This window comes from Sus scrofa, chromosome 13 (assembly GCF_000003025.6).
Source record: "Sus scrofa isolate TJ Tabasco breed Duroc chromosome 13, Sscrofa11.1, whole genome shotgun sequence".
NCBI classification, from domain to species: domain Eukaryota; kingdom Metazoa; phylum Chordata; class Mammalia; order Artiodactyla; family Suidae; genus Sus; species Sus scrofa.
Genome location: NC_010455.5, coordinates 147,390,304 through 147,409,219, shown reverse-complemented (window position 1 = coordinate 147,409,219; position 18,916 = coordinate 147,390,304).

The following is an 18,916-nucleotide window of genomic DNA, read 5'->3' as shown; positions in this document are numbered from 1 at the left end:
ATTTTTTTCCCATATTCCGTTGATTGCAAAAGAAAATCACATGGTCAAGTCCAACGTCAATGGATTAAATGTCCTCCTTCCGTATAAGTTAGGGGAAGGCATGAATATTTGCTGAACAATATAATCTACCACATCAAGCAAAACTATTATTGAAGTGTGATTTATAAAATGTTATAATTACATTCTCCCGTACTCATCACTTCCATCTCCAGATCTTAGAAATAGTGCCAGTGGAGCCCTTACTTTACATCCCCTCATATTCATTCATTTGAATAATCCAACAGGGACAAGGGTTTCAAATTCCATTCCAATTTTGCAATGAAACCACTGCTCTAAGAATGAAAAGAAATATCATATAGCCATGAAATATTATTTTTCTTTGTTCATTTCTGTACATTGGTAGAAGAAATATATGTAACTTAATCAAAAGAAATGTATCCAGCCGAGCCAAATCTATGGATAATTTCCTCTTATAGACCTTTAATTTTCTCCAAAGTTGCTTCTATTACAAGATAAGCAAACCCATTGCAGTATAGTCTCAATCCCATTTGAAACCCAGTTGTAGCTCCCTGGATCTACCAGCAATGATAGAATGCAATCCATTTTCCAGCTATGCACACACCCTTAACCTCAAGCAATCTTACCTGAGCCATTTCAAAGAATTTCTTTTTTGGACAAAGTTTCTAACCACTTGAGTCAGCAAGTACAAAAGTACTCTGTAAACCCATCATCACATGACCTGAGCTCCTTTATGACCATTCATTTCAGGGTAACTTCTAGCTAGTGATGTGATTAAGGCAACCATTTTAGTCTCCCAGTGCCCTTCTGAGCAAGCAACTGGGGTTTTTCAATTACCATAGTGACTCACTTTATTTTTTTCCTCTAAATTTCTAGAGGGAATTCAAAAATTAATTTCCTCACACAGGGATTTTCCTTATGTTCATTCATGTAGGTCTTATATACCTTGACAATAGAGCAAGGCCACTATCTTCAGCCAGAGTTTGTAATTATCCAACAATTGCCTAGGATTGGAGCTTTACTCCACTTCTAATGTTTGATAGACAACCCCCGGCTCTGTCCATTGTGCAGATTTGTGTTGCCTTCTTCCCTCGGGGGTTACCCTCTTCACATTTCTGCTGATTTCCACAGCAACATGGCTCCCAACCCAGGAATGCCAATCAATGTGCAGTGAACAAGGCCAGTGAACAAGACTTTGCCTCAACTAGGAGAAAAATCCTAAGGTTCAGACAAGTATGGGGCTGGGGAGGTCCTCAGAGCCCCTATCGTTGTTCCTATAAGCAATAATAAACACCCTCTTCTATGAGCTGAACACTCCCAGACACTCCCTCTCAGCATGCTCTTAAGTATATCACTTCCACTTTATGATTCAGGCTGCTGGGTTTGTTCCCTCCTGGTCAGTCTCTCCACATCATCCATGATATGATCCAAATTATTGGCCTCAAATGAGTTGATGACTGTCTATGGTAAAGACAGTTTTAAAAAAGGCCAAGTAATAAGCTATCATTTGTTTTTCAAAAGGCCAGTTTTTGAATCTAAAACTTGAGAGGTATCCATTAAGTAGTGCATTTGATTTCTGCCAAAAGCTCTAACTGTGTATAAATTGTGGTTATAAAGGTCTCCAATATCATCTGAAAGGTTCATAAGTATTGCTTCATAAGAATTGAATGAGGCTCTCTATGCTGCTGCCCTCTGTAAAATTTTAAACACCTGTTTTCTGTTCAGAAACTCAGGAAATTCAGATTTCTTTTGGTGATTTGTTAATTAGGTCTAATAAGTTTTCTAGCTGAGGAATATGATTTTTGCCCAAACCTGAGTAGCCATTCCTTCTTGCCTCTGATATTCTTGCTTATGAATGTTGTCTCTGAGTGACAATTTATTTCTCACAGTTTGAAGAATAGTTGCTAGTTGCTCCAGGCCACATAATTCTCATTGGACTGAGCTTTGAATTTTAGCATCAGCTATCAACCACAATTTAGTTGTTATAAAGGTGACCATAGACTGTAGGGCCTCCTGAGCATCCTCTAAGGAGGCAATTCTCACAATTTCAGGAGGATGGTGGCCTAAATTGCCAATGATTACCAAGTCTAATCTCATTTTATTAGATTATGACGATATGTAAGCACATTCAAGTATTTCTATGCCAAACCGAAAACACATACTGGGTTTCACATGCATGAGAATGCCATGGTGTTTGGTTGAATCTGAAATTGAGATTGAAAAGAAATCATTAGCAAGACCTAAAATGGCAAACCAATCTCCTTTAGCCTTTCTACAGAGTCGTTACCATATATCAGATATTGCTAAAGCTATCAGACAATCTGGCTTTTTAAAATCCTCCACAGCCTACAATTAACCCCCAGGAATAACCTGCCTCATTCACTGGAGCTAGAGAAGACTGTTATTGGAGCTAGTAGAAATCAAAACTCCCTCCTCCATCATTTTCTTTATCAGAGACATTATCTCTTAATGCTTTCTGGAATTCTGTGTTGCTTAATGCTTACTAGGAATGAGTAATTGCAGGTTCACATGCAGCAAGACCAACTAAAACTGGGCAAATTTGAGGGCATCATGAGGGTACCACTTTTCATAATGTCCGAGTCAAATACTCAGGTTATGGTGATAACTACCGAATAATCTCTCTAGTCATGCTTTTCCAATAAGTAAATTTCCCCGTATATTAGTTTCCTCTCTCTATGTATCTTTCCACCCTTCCAGTTTTGCCTTCAGGCCTTTTGCTGCACCTTTTCTGTCTCCTGCGATTTTCAGGGAATTAGTGCTGCCTACCATCTTCTTTCTTAAGGGTCCACCAGTAAAAAGAGAATATGGATTTATATGTCTACTTCCTTCCTAAACTACAATCATGAGTTGTTCTTCCCCTTCATCCTGCTCCTCTATAAAAATAAATAAAACACATAGCCATCAATTATGACATTAACCGGGTTAGGCTGGATCTTCTAGGAATAGAGCCTAAGAAAAGAACTCTTTTTTTTTTTTTTTTTTTTTTTTTTTTTTTTTTTTTTTAAGAGCAGCACCCATGGCATATGGAAATTCCCAGGCTAGGGGTCGAATCAGAATTACAGCTGCTCACCTATGCCACAGCTATAGCAGCATGGGATCTAAGCCATGTCTTTGACCTACATCACAGCTCACGGCAACATTGGATCCTTAACACAACGAGTGAGACCAGGGATCAAACCCACATCCTCATCGATCCTAGTCGGGTTTGTTAACCACTGAGACACGAAGGGAACTACAAGAAAGGGATTCTTATCACAAGATTTATTGAGGAAGTACTCTTCAGAATGAATTTCTAAGAGGAGTGTGGAGCAGAAGAGGGAAGTAGAAAGGGGTAAACAGGACTTCAGGTGGCTGAATCTCCGGAGTTGATGGTGCACAGAACATAAACTGCACCACAGAGTTGTTCCCTTTTGAAGTAAGGGGCTATTCTATCAGACCTGGTATCAACTAGCCAGTCATTGAATGCAGGCTGTGGTGGAGGCGTTGGTAATCTCCCCAACAGGTGATAAAGCCTTGTATAAGCCCCTGCGTCCCTGTGTGTTGAAGTAAAAGACTTTTCCTTTCGCCTCCTAGGCCTCCCCTCAGTCTCAAAAGGCTGACTCAAGAGTTAATGATTAGGAAATTTTGTTACAGCTACAAAATAAAACTAGTGAAAAGAGTCTCCATTATGTTATGCCCCGCCTTGGCCCACTAACTTAACTAATATTTACTTTCTAGTTAGAGTTATATTGCACCTAGCACTTTCTTTTGTAATTGGAACACTCCCTAACACCCCTTCCTTCTAAGCAATTTTCCTTCCTGAAAAAATGTCAAGGAATAATAACCTCGAAAACCACCAGAAACCATTGCTGACATTGGACTTGGTGACTCTGAAATGATCTACACAGCGAAAATAATGTAGACACCTTAATCAATAACCCTGTCTTGGAGTTCCCTTCATGGCTCAGCACTTAATGAACCCAAATAGGATCCATGAGGATGCCGGTTCAATCCCTCAGTGGGTTAAGGAACTGGCATTGCCTTGAGCTGTGGTGTAGGTTGTAGACTCAGCTTGGATCTGTAGCGTAGGCCTGCAGCTGTAACTCAGATTTGACCCCTGGCCTGGGAACTTCCATAAGCCATGGGTGCGGCCCTAAAAAGTGAATAAATAAACAAATAACCCTGTCTTTCGAGCTAAACCTATAAAACCCCTTGCTATCCCTTCTCAAATCAGGACAGAGTTTTGAGGCATAGCCTGATGTGGCCTCCTTTGCCTGGCAAAGCAATAAAGAGGGTAATTCTCCAAGCAAGTGGCTGGGTAGGTAGGCAGCTGTGAGCCATTAACTGTCCACACCCATAACAGCCTGTACTGTAACTGCTGGGAAAGGCAACTTGGGTGGGGCAGCAATAGCATCTCTATTCCATCTATTTCTCAAACACATAATTGGCTTGAGAACTCTAAAAAAGCGTTAAAGAGGAAACTGAAAATAATTTATAAATATTGTTGATGAAGTGACGAGTGTATAACATGGGAGAAGTTGGATTCACACAGATTTAGTAAGGGCAAGTGTGGGAGCTCACCAGTTAAAGCAGAATTTTTAAAGTTCTGGCAGCAAAACAAGAGTTCCCATCGTGGCGCAGCAGGAAGGAATCTGACTTGGAACCATGAGTTTGCAGGTTTGATCTCTGGCCTCACTCAGTGGTTTAAGGATCTGGCATTTCTGTGAGCTGTGGTATAGGTCATAGATGTGGCTCGATCCCACATTGCTATGGCTGTGGTGTAGGCCAGCAGCTGTAGCTGTGATTCGACCCCTGGCCCGGAAACCTCCATATGCCATGGATGCAGCACTAAAAAGCAAAAAAAAAAAAAAAAAAAAAAAAGTTCTGGTGGAAAAAAAAAAAAAAAGTCGCAAGAAACTTGTATTGTTTGAGTGTTTTAGCAGCCATTCCTTTTGAACAATTGTTCCAAAGCCCTAATCAGAGATAACCTTGGAATAAAACCTTTGGCGGCATTTCTTTATTTCCACATTAAGATGAAAGAATTCATCTCCAATAAATACATTTGCTATATATTATGAGTGCTTCCATCACTCTACCTCTAGCACTATAATGCTAATTTGTCACCATATCTCTCCTCCTCTCTTGGAATCTAACCTCCTTAAAACTAGGTGGCCCATCTTAACATCGTCCAAGTTTAAAGTCGGTATTATTTTGTTGCATAAATGAAGAGATGAATAGTGGAGATGTTTGAAGGATCCTAGTTCCATTGGCAAAGAGTCATCATTACTTTGGGGATGTGTGGGATCCCAGGACATGCTTAGTTTTCTCAGAGAGTGATTTCTTCTCTTCCAGAAACTATCCATCATAATTCATGGAGGCAGTTTCTGTTTTCAAGTTTATTTGGCTTATGTCATTTTCCACTCCCTCAAGATTATCAGAGCAAGGTTGAGTTCTAACTATAGCTTAATTCTCAAATGAAAAGGGAAATATGTAAAGCCAGGAAATAAGTCAATGGGACTTAGCCCAGGCAAAAATAAATTCTTTGGACATATAAAAATATTTAATTTTTTCCTTCATGAAAAAAAATAGGAAATGAAAATAAGATTATTTATATAATTATGATAGACTAGCATTATAGTTGAATAGGCCTAAAAAATCAAGGATTTTAAACTTCCAGCTTAAGATATTAAAAAGCAATATTGAGTGGGGTTTGCTTTTTGGTTTTTTTTTTTTTTAGGGCTGCACCAGAGGCATATGGAGGTTCCCAGGCTAGGGGTCGAATCAGAACTTCAGCTGCTGGCCTACGCCACAGTCACAGAAACTTGGGATCCGAGCCACATCTACAACCTACAGCACAGCTCAGAGCAATGCCAGATCCTTAACCCAATGAGCAAGGCCAGGGATCAAACCCAAAACGTCATGGTTCCTAGTCTGATTCGTTTCTGCTGCGCCATGACAGCAACTCTTTGTTGTTGTTGTTGTTTTAAAACAACCAACTATATTTTTCCTCAAGTGAAGCAGAAACTTAATTAAAGGGGAAAAGTAATTTATTTTTGGAAATTTGCCTGTATTAGTCAGGGATCTCTAGAGAAACAGACCTATATGAGGAATACATAGATATATATCTCCTATTGGTTCTGTTAGAGAGAGACACACACACACACAGAATTGGCTCACACAGTTGGGGAGGCTGACAAGTCCAAAATCTCCAGAATTGGCTCACACAGTTGGGGAGGCTGACAAGTCCAAAATCTCCAGGGTGAGCTGCCAACCTAGGGAAGAGTTGGCATTGCAGTTTTGTCCAAAGCCATCTGGTATTGGAATCCCTCTTCTGGGGAGGTCAGTCTTTTTTTATTAGGGTCTTCAACTGAATGAATGAGGCCCACTCTCACATTATGGAGGGCAATCTAATTAACTCAAAGTCTACTGATTAAATATTAATCTTATCTAGAAAAGACCTTCACAGAAACTTTTTTTTTCTTTTTATGGCTGTACCTGAGGCATATGGAAGTTCCCTGGCCAGGGGTCAAATCAGAGCTATAGCTGCTGGCCTATGCCACAACAACAGCAATGCCAGATCCAAGCTGCATCTTTGACCTACATTGCAGCTTGTGGCAATGCCAAATCCTTAAGGCACTGAGGCCAGGGTTTCAACCTCCATCCTCACAGAGACAATTTGTCCTTAACCTGCTGAGCCACAATAGGAACTCTAGAAAGTTTTAAATTAATATTTGATCAAACACCTGAGTATCATTGCCTAGACAAATTGATATATGAGATTAAAATTAATCATTATATTGCCCCAATCCTTTACCAACCTGTCACTTATGGGTTGGTTTTTTTTTTTTTGCATTTTATATTTCACTGTATAATTTCTTCTAATTTGAGTCACTCTCCTAGCATCTAGACTTACTAATTCTCAGGTTCTTTTTGTCTCAGTGCAAAGGAATTCAGTAAGAGGAAAAGTGATAGGCAAGAAATAGATTTTTTTAAGATAGGACACTAGTGGCTAAGGGGGGAGGAAAGGGGAAATATCAAGATATAAGTCATGGAGTTCCCGTCTTGGCGCAGTGGTTAATGAATCCAACTAGGAACCATGACGTTGCAGGTTTGATCCCTGGCCTCGCTTAGTGGGTTAAGGATCCAGCACTGCCACGAGCTGTGGTGTACCTTGCAGAAGTGGCTCGGTTCCTGCATTGCTGCGGCTGTGGTGTAGGCTGGTGACTACAGCTCTGATTAGACCCCTAGCCTGGGAATCTCCATATGCCATGAGAGCAGCCCTAGAATGAGTTTAATTAGAGAAGTGAGAAAATGCAAAAGCAAAGAAAAACAGTCAACAAGAAAAAATAATAATAGTTTTGAAACTGAGCAGGACCCTGTAGGACTCCTGGCCACAAGGCTTTCAGTGTCTCCCATTTCTTGTTTTTAGTGAATAAACTTCAGCCTCCAGGACCTTCCCTGAGTTCCAAAGGGCAGGTTCAAAAAGTTGAGGGGAGATGCAGAGATCAGGGAGGAACAGACAAGAAGCAATAGTGCAGCCTTGGCACAGGGTCAAGTTTCCTCTTCAAGGAATATATAACAATATCTTTGAGTTTTTCTGAAAAACTAAAACTCCCAACAAATGAAAACCAGAGAGGGGGACCACTAGAACCACTCCTGGGGCCACTAAACTCCAAATTTGATGAATGAAAGCTTACATCTACCCTGATCCTTACCTGTGGCCCTATTTTCTACTCCAAACCTGTAAAACCATTTCCTATTCTCTCCTGAAGGAAGGGCACAGTCTTTAGGGCATTAGCTTGCTGTGGCCTCCTTTGCCTGACAAAGCAATAAAGCTATTTTTTTTCTTTCCCTCCAAACTCTTTCTTCACATATCTATTCAGCACTGGTGTGGACAGAGGCCAAGTTTTGACAACAAATTTGGCCATTAAACAAAGTCAAGACTTTCAGTTCCCCCTCAAGACCTATAGATAATATTCTGAGCTATAGATAATATCTTTTGTGTTCTGTGCATGCAGGTGAGAAAAAGACTTTCCCACCATAACAAGGTGAAGAGAAAGAAAAGTTTATTGAGATGAGATGCTGCTAGTACAGCAGGATGACTTCATGATGATCGGGGAGAGCTGGCCCAAGGCAGAGAGAGGAGTTTAAGATGAGAGCTGCTGATGGCACAGCAGATAACTTCCTGATGATCTAGGAGAGCCAACCCAGGTGCATGGTTGTGTCTGTTTTTTTAGCCCAGGGAGAAGAGGCACCTTGATACACCTGCTGACCTGTTGATTGGTTGGGGAAGAGGAGTCTTACTGTTTTGTTGGAAGCATATAAGGCCCCTCTAGGTGCAGGATGAGGAGTGGGATACATACCTTTCCTAGTAGGGGTAGGAAGGAGTAGGATATCTTACTCAAGGTGGGAGAGGGAACTTTACACAGGAGATGGGTGGGGTGATGATAAGGGTCTGGTAATTCTTGTCATGGCCAGAGGCTTTGAGTTCTATCTCCTCAAAGAGACCTTGAAGTCCCACAATATCCTTGAGCTGTATTTATGATACCAAAACCCCTATAGGTGGAATAAGTTAACTTAGATCCTAGACCAGTTGGAACCAGGCAGTTGATGATGTTAACTCCTGATGACCTCATCAGAAGAATGTCCACATACCCTCATAACCATCTCCATCACCCTGTCGATAAAATCCTTTCCTGAAAGCCATCTGAGAGTTCAGGCCTTTTCAACATTGACCACTCATGCTTCTTGCTTGGCCTTGTAATAAACACTGAACTTTCCTTCACCGCAACCAGTGTCAGTAGATAGGTTTTATTGCATGTGGGTTGAGAGGACCTAAGTTTGGTTTGGTAATAAATCCACATTAAATTCATACTGTAAAGATGATGCTGTTAAAGATAAATAAGGCCAGACACTAGTTAAAGTGGTGAAGATAGATTTTATTCAATAACTACTGTGATAGGGAAGAGGATTCAGCATCAACTAAACTTCACTGAAACAAAGGGCTGGAGACAAGTTTAAGGTATGAGGAAAGGCTCTGAAGGATATTAAGTGAGGTTGGTCCTTGCAACCTGGCCCTCTGGGTCTGTTAATTGGTGCTTACACAAAGGAGAAACAAACTTCTATCTTTGAGACAAGAGGCAGAGGTTAAAGGCAGGGCCAGGTCACCATCAAAATCAGACACTAGACAGGGACTGAGAATAAGAGTGAGTTCTCTACTTGAATGTTTGCATTTCAAATAGATGGTTCTCAGGTCTTTGACAAAAATAGTTTTAAAGATAAATTAACATATATAAAGGTCAGAGAAAGAATTTAGAATTTCAAGTTTTCTAAAGCAATTGCTCTGAGAAGAGGTTCAGAGGCATATCTACTTACCACCAAGGTTAGCGTGGCACACAGAGTAAATTCTGGCAGCATTGAGCTTTTTCAGGGTGGCTGGTGTGAGGCTAAGGACATGGCCTTAAGATGCAGGAGCCATGCTACAGTTTGACCAATCTCTTAGATCAGAGGCTTGGGCAGAGTTGCTGTATGCCCAAAGTTCTGCAGTTCTCAGTTAAGACAAAAGGAAGAGTCAAAATTATGTTCATAGTGAGAGCAGCTTCTCAGAAAGATATTTTGCTCTATGATGAAAATGTCCACTAAAGCTGTTTTTATTACTGTAACTAGTAAGATTACTCTTCTTTCCATGTATGCATGATTCAAAGTATAAAAGTTTATCCAACAATTTAACAATGACAAACAGCCAAAATACAGTGATGTCTTGTGAGTGTGACAGTCAGCTGTTTTTAATGCCTGGGAAAATAAAGTTGGGGTTACTGATAACAATACCTTCCCCAAACTTTATTGAGGCATAATTGACAAACAAATTTTTTTCTTTTTCTTTTTAGGGCTGCACCTGTGGCATATGGAGGGTCCCAGGCTAGGGGTCGAATTGGAGCTGTAGCTTCCAACCTACACCACAGCCATAGCAACACCAGATCCAAGCTGCACCCGCAATCTTCACCACAGTTCACAGCAATGCCAGATCCTTAACCCACTGAGCAAGATCAGGGATCAAACCTTCATCCTCATAGATGCTAGACAGAGTTGTTTCCACTGAGCCATGATACGAACTCCTGAAAAACAAAATTGTATGAATTTAAGGGATATAATGTGTTAATTTGGCATATGTATAATTTATGAAAGAATTATCACAATCAAGTTAATTAAAACAACCGTTATCTTGTGTGGATACTGTGTGCGTGTGTGATCAGAACACTTGGAATTTATTCTCTCAGCAAATTTCAAGTATACAATGCAGTATTATTAACTCTAGTTATAAAACTAAACAGGGCCCTGTGGTGCTCCTGGGCACAACAATACTTTCTCTGTCCCCCATTTCTTGTTTTTAGCAAATAGGTCTCATTCAGCCTCCTTGACCTTCCCTGAGTTCCAAAGGGCAAGTTCAAACAGCTGCTGATCAGGGAAAGGAGGGGATGCAGAGACAAGTGAAGAAAAGTCCAGAAACAGTAGTGCAGCCTTAGGGCAGAGTCCTGGTTCCTCCTCAAGAGATACACATAGCAACATCTCTGACCCCCAACAAATGAAAGATGTTAACTACTTGATAAAGCATTCTTTATTCCAGAAAGGAAGACCACCAGAACCAGTTCCAGGGCCACTCAACACCAACTCTGAGGAAGAATGAAAACTTGCATCTACTCTGATCCTTATCTGTGACCCCATTTTCCACTTCAAAGCTGTAAGATCACCTCCTATTCTCTCAAAGGATGGCACAGTCTATAGGGCATTAGCTTTGCCTGGCAAAGCAATAAAGCTTTTTTTCCCCTTTCATCCAGAACTGTCTCTGCTTTTCTATTTGGCACTGTGGACAGAGGCTGAGTTTCAGCAACAGTCACCATTCTGTACCTCAGAGTCCCAGAACTTATTCATCTTATAAGTGAAATTTTGTATCCTTTCATCAATAGCTCTCCAGGTCCCCCCCCCTCACCCTTTGCCCCTAGCAACTACCATGCTACTCTCTGTTTCTAAGAGTTCTACTTTTTAGATTCCTCATAAAAGTGATTTCACACTGTACTTGTCTTTCTCTATCTGGCTTCTTTCACTTAGCATAATGCCTTCTAGGCTCACTCATGTTGTTTGGTATATTTTATACATATAATGTTTTCTTTATCTATTCACCTATTTATGTACACTTAAATTGTTTCTATCTCTTGGTTATTATGGATAATACTGTAGTGAATGTGGGAGTGCAGTTATCTATTTGAGACACTGACTTTGTTTCCTTCAATTATGTACCCAGAAGTGGACTTACTGAATCATTATCTCTCTTTGATTGCACCTGGACAAATATTTGAAAGTTAGTAGACATATTACAATGAGGATAATGATCAAAATGCACCCTTATAATACTGCCCAAAAGAGTCCTCCTATTTTTTTTTTTCCTTGTCTGTACCAGAGGCACATGGAAATTCTCAGGCCAGGGATTGAATCCTGGCCTCAGCTGCTACCTGTGTGATGGCTGTGGCAATCCCACTGATCTAGGGATTGAACCCACACCTCTGCAGCAATCCAAGCCACTGCAGTTGATCCTTTGATCAACTGCACCACAGCAGGAACTCCAAGTCCTCCTATTTTAGATAGCAACCAGGAAAATAAGTTTGGGAGTGTACATAATCCAGTAACAAAATAGCCTTTTGAATTATTCTGTATTTTGATTTTAACTCTTCCAGAAATATTAATAACAAGAGCTATACATATGCCTTCTCTCCCTCTCTCCATCTGTCTCTCTGTCTCTCTCTCTGTTAAAATTTTATTTAAAGTAATTTATCTCTCTTTCTTTTTTAGGTCTACATCTGCAGCATATGGAAATTCCCAGGCTAGGGGTTGAGAATCAGAGCTGCAGCTGCCAGCCTATGCCACAGCCACAGCAATGTCAATCAGAGCCGCATCTGTGACCTACACTGCAGCTGCGGCCACACTGGATCCTTAAACCACTGAGCAAGGTCGGGGATCTAACTCGCATCCTCATGGACACAGGGTTTCTCAACCCTCTGATCCACAGCAGGAAATCCTAAAGTAATTTTATTGTCTAGTATAGTGTGAGCTGTCTCATCTGCAGCTACTATTCCTAAAGTCAGAAAAGATTTCATATTTACAAGAGGAAAACTTGAAGCCATGAGGTTGTAGTTGGCAGCTGCTATCAGATACTGTTTGGGAATGGCTGTTGATGTCATTAAGTCTGATATGGATTAGAAAATCCAAGATTTTAGTAATACAAAAGTATATCTAAAACAATGTTTACAATGGCCACCTAGCTCTATTTTAGATATTTGAACAATAGTTACTCCATTCTGTTTTTAAATGTATTTTTTCATTTAATGGTTAGAGCAGCTGTACAATGTATGTTTAATGGGCCAAAAATAGGCTGCTTTAGTTAGCCTAAAGTATAAGCCAGAATGATTTCCCCATACCTCAATATGTGAAAATTTCCTACATTGTTTTCTCCCTTTGATTACAAATCTTTGATTGCATAAAGCATAATCAATATATTTGCCATCATTGCTAAATTCAGACTAACTTGTTTCCAAAATAAGCCTGGTTAATTGACCACATAGGCTCTTTTAACTTGGCTATGCTGGAACTTTTCAAAGGACTCTCAGACTGAACTTTTAGAAGGCCTCTCAAGACCAGGAAAGTCATGCCAAGCACATGTCACAGATTCCATATGCAACATCTATAGATTTGGGTGAATTCCTCTCTTCTCGAGGTCCCCAAATAACTTGAAATTCTTGCATCGATCAGGAGGGGACCTTCTTTATTTACCTGAAAATACTGCTGAAAACATAAGAGTTTTCATTTTTTGGAGGGGTCAGAGAGAAAAGATAAATATTTCAATTCTACTTACAAAAGTATAATTTACCAAGTTGTTATAAATCATAATCAGCTTAAGGGGAAAGGTTTCCTTATATCTGGAAAATACAGATTTAAATCCAGTAATATGTTATGGAAAGTGCATAAAATTATAACCATATTTATCATTTCACTCAGTCCCGTGTAATCTTTTTTGTTAACAGTTTTATGAAACCATCAGTGTTTCCACTGGAATTTTTAAATTTCTTACCCAGTTCAGCTGTCTGATCTGAAAGTTATCGGAAACCTGTACTTGTTGAAAAGTCCTTTTTATGCCTCTTCTGGAAGATGAAGCCTTTGTTGCAAAAGCATCAGAGCGAAACGCTAACAGTCTCTGAATGACAGAGCACTTCTAAAGGCACAGCTACAGATATGATTACAACGTATGTCATAAATGAACTTAACCAGGTTACTGTGACAAATAACATTTCAAGATAATAACTAGAAATATAACTAATTACATAGTACCAGGAAATATTCAAGCTTCAGGAACCTATGTAATTTTTAGAACATTTATACTAATGGTGTTTACCTATACAGTATAACCTAAGAATGTTTACAATTATTATTTGATAATACTTTCTATGTAATTTAACCTACCAAATAATCCTAGTTAGTTGAACATTTTTTCTGAAATGCCCCAGGGGCTCTCTGAAACATCCCAAATTTAGCTGGATGTCAAAAGAATTTTAATTAGAATTTGATAATTGGGAAGCTAGTCAAAAATATCAAAAAGTGGTCACAGTGAAACAACACTTATTCACTTAACCAAAGTGATAAAAGATTTCAAAAACAAATACAGATTACTTAAAGGCAAAGAAACTCACACAACCTGTTGTCAGAAGCAACATCCCAAGAAAACTTTATTCTCTTAACAGAGAGAGAAAACCAAACTCGGTCTTGTACCAGATTATGGTTAGTAAAAAAATTCAATTAATTAAATTCAATCTAATCTTAGTCAATCTTGCCCAAACACAAAATTCTTTTCTTAAATTTCCTTTTCTACAAATCACCCATCACTTTCTGAATCCATCTTAGTTTGTCCCATTTATTTCCTCATCCAGAAACAACCCACTCTAGGACAAAATTACTCTCTTTCTTTTCCCCTTAAACAAATATATTTCCATTCTTTATACTTTCTATCATTGACAACATATATCCTACTTTCTTTACACACTGAAATGCTTTCCTTATTATTTTCATAGCTTTAAATATATATATTATAATTTTTAACCCTTAAAAATCTTAATCTCCAGCATAAGAACCAAGTAATTGATGGTTTGTTATACCAGTATTTCCTGATTAATAAACTTAATAACATATTCCATAACTTCTAAAAACATACATTTTCTCAGAGCATAATTTCTCTTTTTAATGTGGTACAGGACATGTGTCTAATAAACCCAAACGTTTTTAATTTTTGTTTCATAAGAAGGAAAAAGAAAGTAGACTTGTCTAGCAGCAAATGTTTTAGCATTTTATTTTCAAAATGATTCAGACATACATGAATTCTTATCATTTATCCTAATTTAAACTCTAAATTTTCAAGTTACCAAAATCTGGAAAAAGCTATTTTTAAGTCAATATTTCTAAAACATAATTATTCCTAAAAAGTTCATTCAAAAGGTTTTATCCCATTTATCTTGTGAACTGAAGATTGGCACTTGCCATCAGCCTCTACGTGGAGTAAACCATGAGCTGCCCCTGCTACGGACCCCACAGCACCCCCTGAGTGGAGCTCAGGTGGAGACCAGGAGAGAGGCACTCTGTGCTCTGGGAAAACTGGAAGAACAGGTCTTCAGATAGTCAGATACTTTTAGAAGAATATTTTATGAGCCCATTTCTTGCATCTCCTCATATCTAGAAAAACACTAAAATCTGTCAATGTTGACTAATATCTGTGACTAGTGGTGACCTTCATGAGACCAGCAGCAAACCTCTGAAAAATATGTGCATGGCTGCAGACACATCCCCCTTCATCTTTATGACTTTTCTTTCTTTCTTTTTTTTTTTTTTTTTGGTCTTTTTATCTTTTTAGGGCTGCACCAGTATCATATGGAGGTTTCCAGGCTGGGGATTCAATCGAAGCTGTAGCCACCAGTCTAAGCAAGAGCCACAGCAATGTGGGATCTGAGCCTCATCTGTGACCTACACCATAGCTCACTGCAATGCCTGATCCTTCACCCACTGAGAGAGGCCAGGGATTGAACCCCGACCTCATAGATGCTAGTTAGGTTCACTAACCACTGAGCCACGATGGGAACTCCTATGACTTATATCTTGGTATTCCCTCTTTCCTCCCCTCTTAGTTCTGAAATACTGCCTCCTGGGCTGTAGTTAATGGGCAAGACGACTTTAAGAACAGCCAATCTCAAGAGCGGCCAGTGAGCCCTCAGGGAAGTCAGGGAAGAAACAAAGAAAACCAGCCCACGGCTGGGGTGCATATAAAAGGAATAATTCCAGTAAGCCCAGACCTTTACTTCTTCCCATAGAAACAGGTTTTCTGTAAAACCTATTATCTGTAAATCTTTTGTTCCTACTACCTTCCCTTTGTTGCAAAAATTCATATATCCTAGCATCCTCCCTTGCCCCTCAGAGGGGTTTCTCAGGGCTACCTGAGATGCTGCCTCCCAGGTTTAAGTCCTAATTTCACCCTAAATAAAACTTAACTCTCAACTTTCAGGTTGTATTTTTTTAATTAATTTATTTATTTATTTTATGTCTTTTTAGGGCATATGGAGTTTTCCAGGCCAGGGATCAAATCAGAGTTGTGGTCATTGTTCTACACTACAGCCACAACACCACCAAATCTGAGCAGCATCTGCAACCTACACCACAGCTCACAGCCAACACCGGATCCTTAATCCATTGAGCAAGGCCAGGTATTGAACCCTCAACTTCATGGTTCCTAGTTGGATTCGTTTCTGCTGCACCACTACGGGAACTCCATCTCTCTTTTCAATTAGAAACAACATGCAAACGGAAAGATAGAGAATCTTTACTAGTCCTGGCAATTTACCCAGCAAATGCGAAACCAAAAATAACAGTTGGAATAAGTTAAATTTACTTATTTCACTTAAGTTAAAAAAAAAAAAAAGCTTCTCCCCCCTTTTCTACTTTTGGTTTAAAGTTCTGCTAATTAACTGAAGGTCATGGTCTCAGGCAATGTCGGCTGTGTTTGCATTTCAAGGACATGATAGGAGTTCCTGTTGTGGCACAGCGGAAATGAACCTGACTAGTATCTAAAAGGATGCGGTTCCATCCTTGGCCTCCCACAGTGGGTCAGGGATCCAGAGTTGCCCATGAGCTGTGGCATAGGCTGACAGCTGTAGCTCTGATTAGACTCTAGGCTGGAAACTTCCACATGCTGGGGGTGCAGCCCTAAAAAAAGCAAAATAAATAAATACATTTTTTTTTAAAGGGACATGATAAAGAGTTGTAACTTCCAATTTTTTTTCTAGGAATATTTTTGTTGTCTCAGGGTCAGAATTCTGAAAAAAAAATTTATTAAGCCAGCTGTCTCTAACTGCATATGCAAAAAAAAAAAAAAAAATTGGAATTTCAAGAGTTTCATCTGAGCCAATTTACTGTGGGGTCTAAAGAATATTGTGGCCACACAGTGCTAAAAAAATAATTTTTTGGAATTTCTGCTGTGGCACAGTAGGTTAAGAATCTGGCTGCAGCACCCTGGGTTACTGCAGAGGTGTGATTTTGACCCCCAGCCCAGCACAGTAGGCTAAAGTATCTGGTGTAGGTCACAGATCTGGCTTGGACTCAATCTCTGGCCCAGGAACTTGCACATGCCACAGGTGCAGCCATTCAAACAAACAAACAAACAAACTTTTTTTAATCTTTTTTTTTTCCTCAGTCATAGGCTCATAGCTATAATGAGAACATTTTTTTCAGAATGTGCCCCAGAGGGCATGTTTTCTATCCTTTAAAAACAAAAAGGACAAAATACAAATGGCACCCACAAAAGTGAATGCTAGCATCCTAGAAACAAAGAACTTGTTAATAAATAGGATAAAAACCCAACAACTATTCCTGTCTCCAACAGGGTACCCCACACCAATGCTAAACAAATGGGCTTATTCTGGGGAGGAAAAGCCGAGGGTGGAGAGAGTCTTTTGTTGTTCATACCAAAGCAATTTACGTTCCTCCACTGAGACTGTCAACTCCCAAATATCTGTTGTGTTCATGAGCAGAGACAGACAAAAACCAGAGCCTTGTTTCCTTCACAGAATTGAAAGCACCATGGTCCAGCTACACCTGGTCAGTGGCCAGTCCTCTGGGCTGTCCCTGAGGCGTAGGTGCCCAGGCAGCTGCTGTATTGGATCCAAGAGCCACCACTGGCCAGAAGCTGGTATGCCATCCTATTTGGAGTGACAAAATCATTACTGAACTAAACTTGGGTCTGCTCCCTGTGTGCAGCAAAGCCAATCTGCTGACAACAGGTTGTGGTGGAGGAAAGTACAGCATTTACTGCAGGACACCAAGCAAGGACTTCAAGCAGCTAGTGCTTAAAAGACCTAAACTTCCCAACACCTTTCAGGGAAAGGTTTTTTTGTTTGGTAGGTTGATTTTTTTTTTTTTTTTTTCCTCACCCAGGGCATATGGAATTTCCCAGTCCAGTGATTTAATCCAAACCTATGCCAAACAGCTGCAACCTATGCCAGATCCTTAACCTACTGTGCTGGGCCAGGGATTGAACCTGTGAGCAGTTTGTACAAAATTCTTGAATTGGTTGGCATCAAGATGAAATTTCAAGAATCACCAATCATCTGGTTTCAATTGATCTGGGGTCTACATGATTGCAGCCAGCAGTTTTCATCTTGTGGGGGTCTACTTCCTATAAAAGCAACTTAGGAAGGTGTAAAAGGCTTTATCTATAACTTTCAGGTAACTGGGAGTTCGGTGAGTCTGTTATGTATCGTGTTTATAGTCTAAATTGTCACCAGTTTCTCACCCTGTTAGCTATTCTTTGTTTCTATATCTTCACATTTCCTTCACCTTCCCATTTGAGCCAGACTTTTTAAGTCTCAGGGGAGGCCTGGGAGACCAGAGGACTGGGTCACCATGCTGTACAGTAGAAAACGGACAGAACACTGTAAACCAGCTATAATGGAAAAAAGTAAAAATCATTATATATATAAAAAAAAGAAAGAAAAATTTGGATCAATGCTATTTGAAATTCAGAATTTCAAGGACACCAAAATAATTTCTGCAATTATCTACTGAAGAAAAAAAAAAACAAATACACAAATTACCCAAAATGAAAGAAAATTGTATTTAAACAGATTTGTTTCTGTAATGCTCAATATCAGAATAAAATTTAAAAAGTAGCTATATGCTCACTTTGGCAGCACATGTACTAAAAAAGGAGCTCTGCCACTTTGAAAAAAATATCAAGAATTTTGTATTCAGTGAAGTTATATGTAACGGTAGGATAAATACACTCTCAGTTATGGATGGACTAAAAAATATATGAACTTACCTTACTGGAATAAAATACTTAAAGAAATATTCCAGATGCCTAAGAAATAAAATTAAATCAACATCCAAGAACAGGGAGACATCATGTAGAAGAGAAAACAGCTCTTAACTTTAAACATATACCCAGAAATTAAAAGTTAGGAGTTTTAAGTTTTATTTGGGGCAAAATGAGGACTTAAGCTGGGGCGGCAGCATCTCAAGTAACCTTGAGAAAAATGCTCCAAGGATGTGATGGGGGAGCTAGGATATATTGTTGTTTACCAACAAAAGGCAGTTAGTAGGCATAAAATATTAGCGTTAATAACAGAAAACTAGGTATCTCAAGTTAAGGAAGTTGATGCTTTTCTGTTTCTGATTCCCTTACTGGAATCGTTCCTGATAAGCACCCCAGCTATTTGGGGCCAGTATCCTGTGTTTTCACATCCTGAGTTTCCTATGGGTGCAGCTTGGGGAGTGGCTGCTGTCTGATGGCTGCTAGATGGCAGGTATTCTTTGT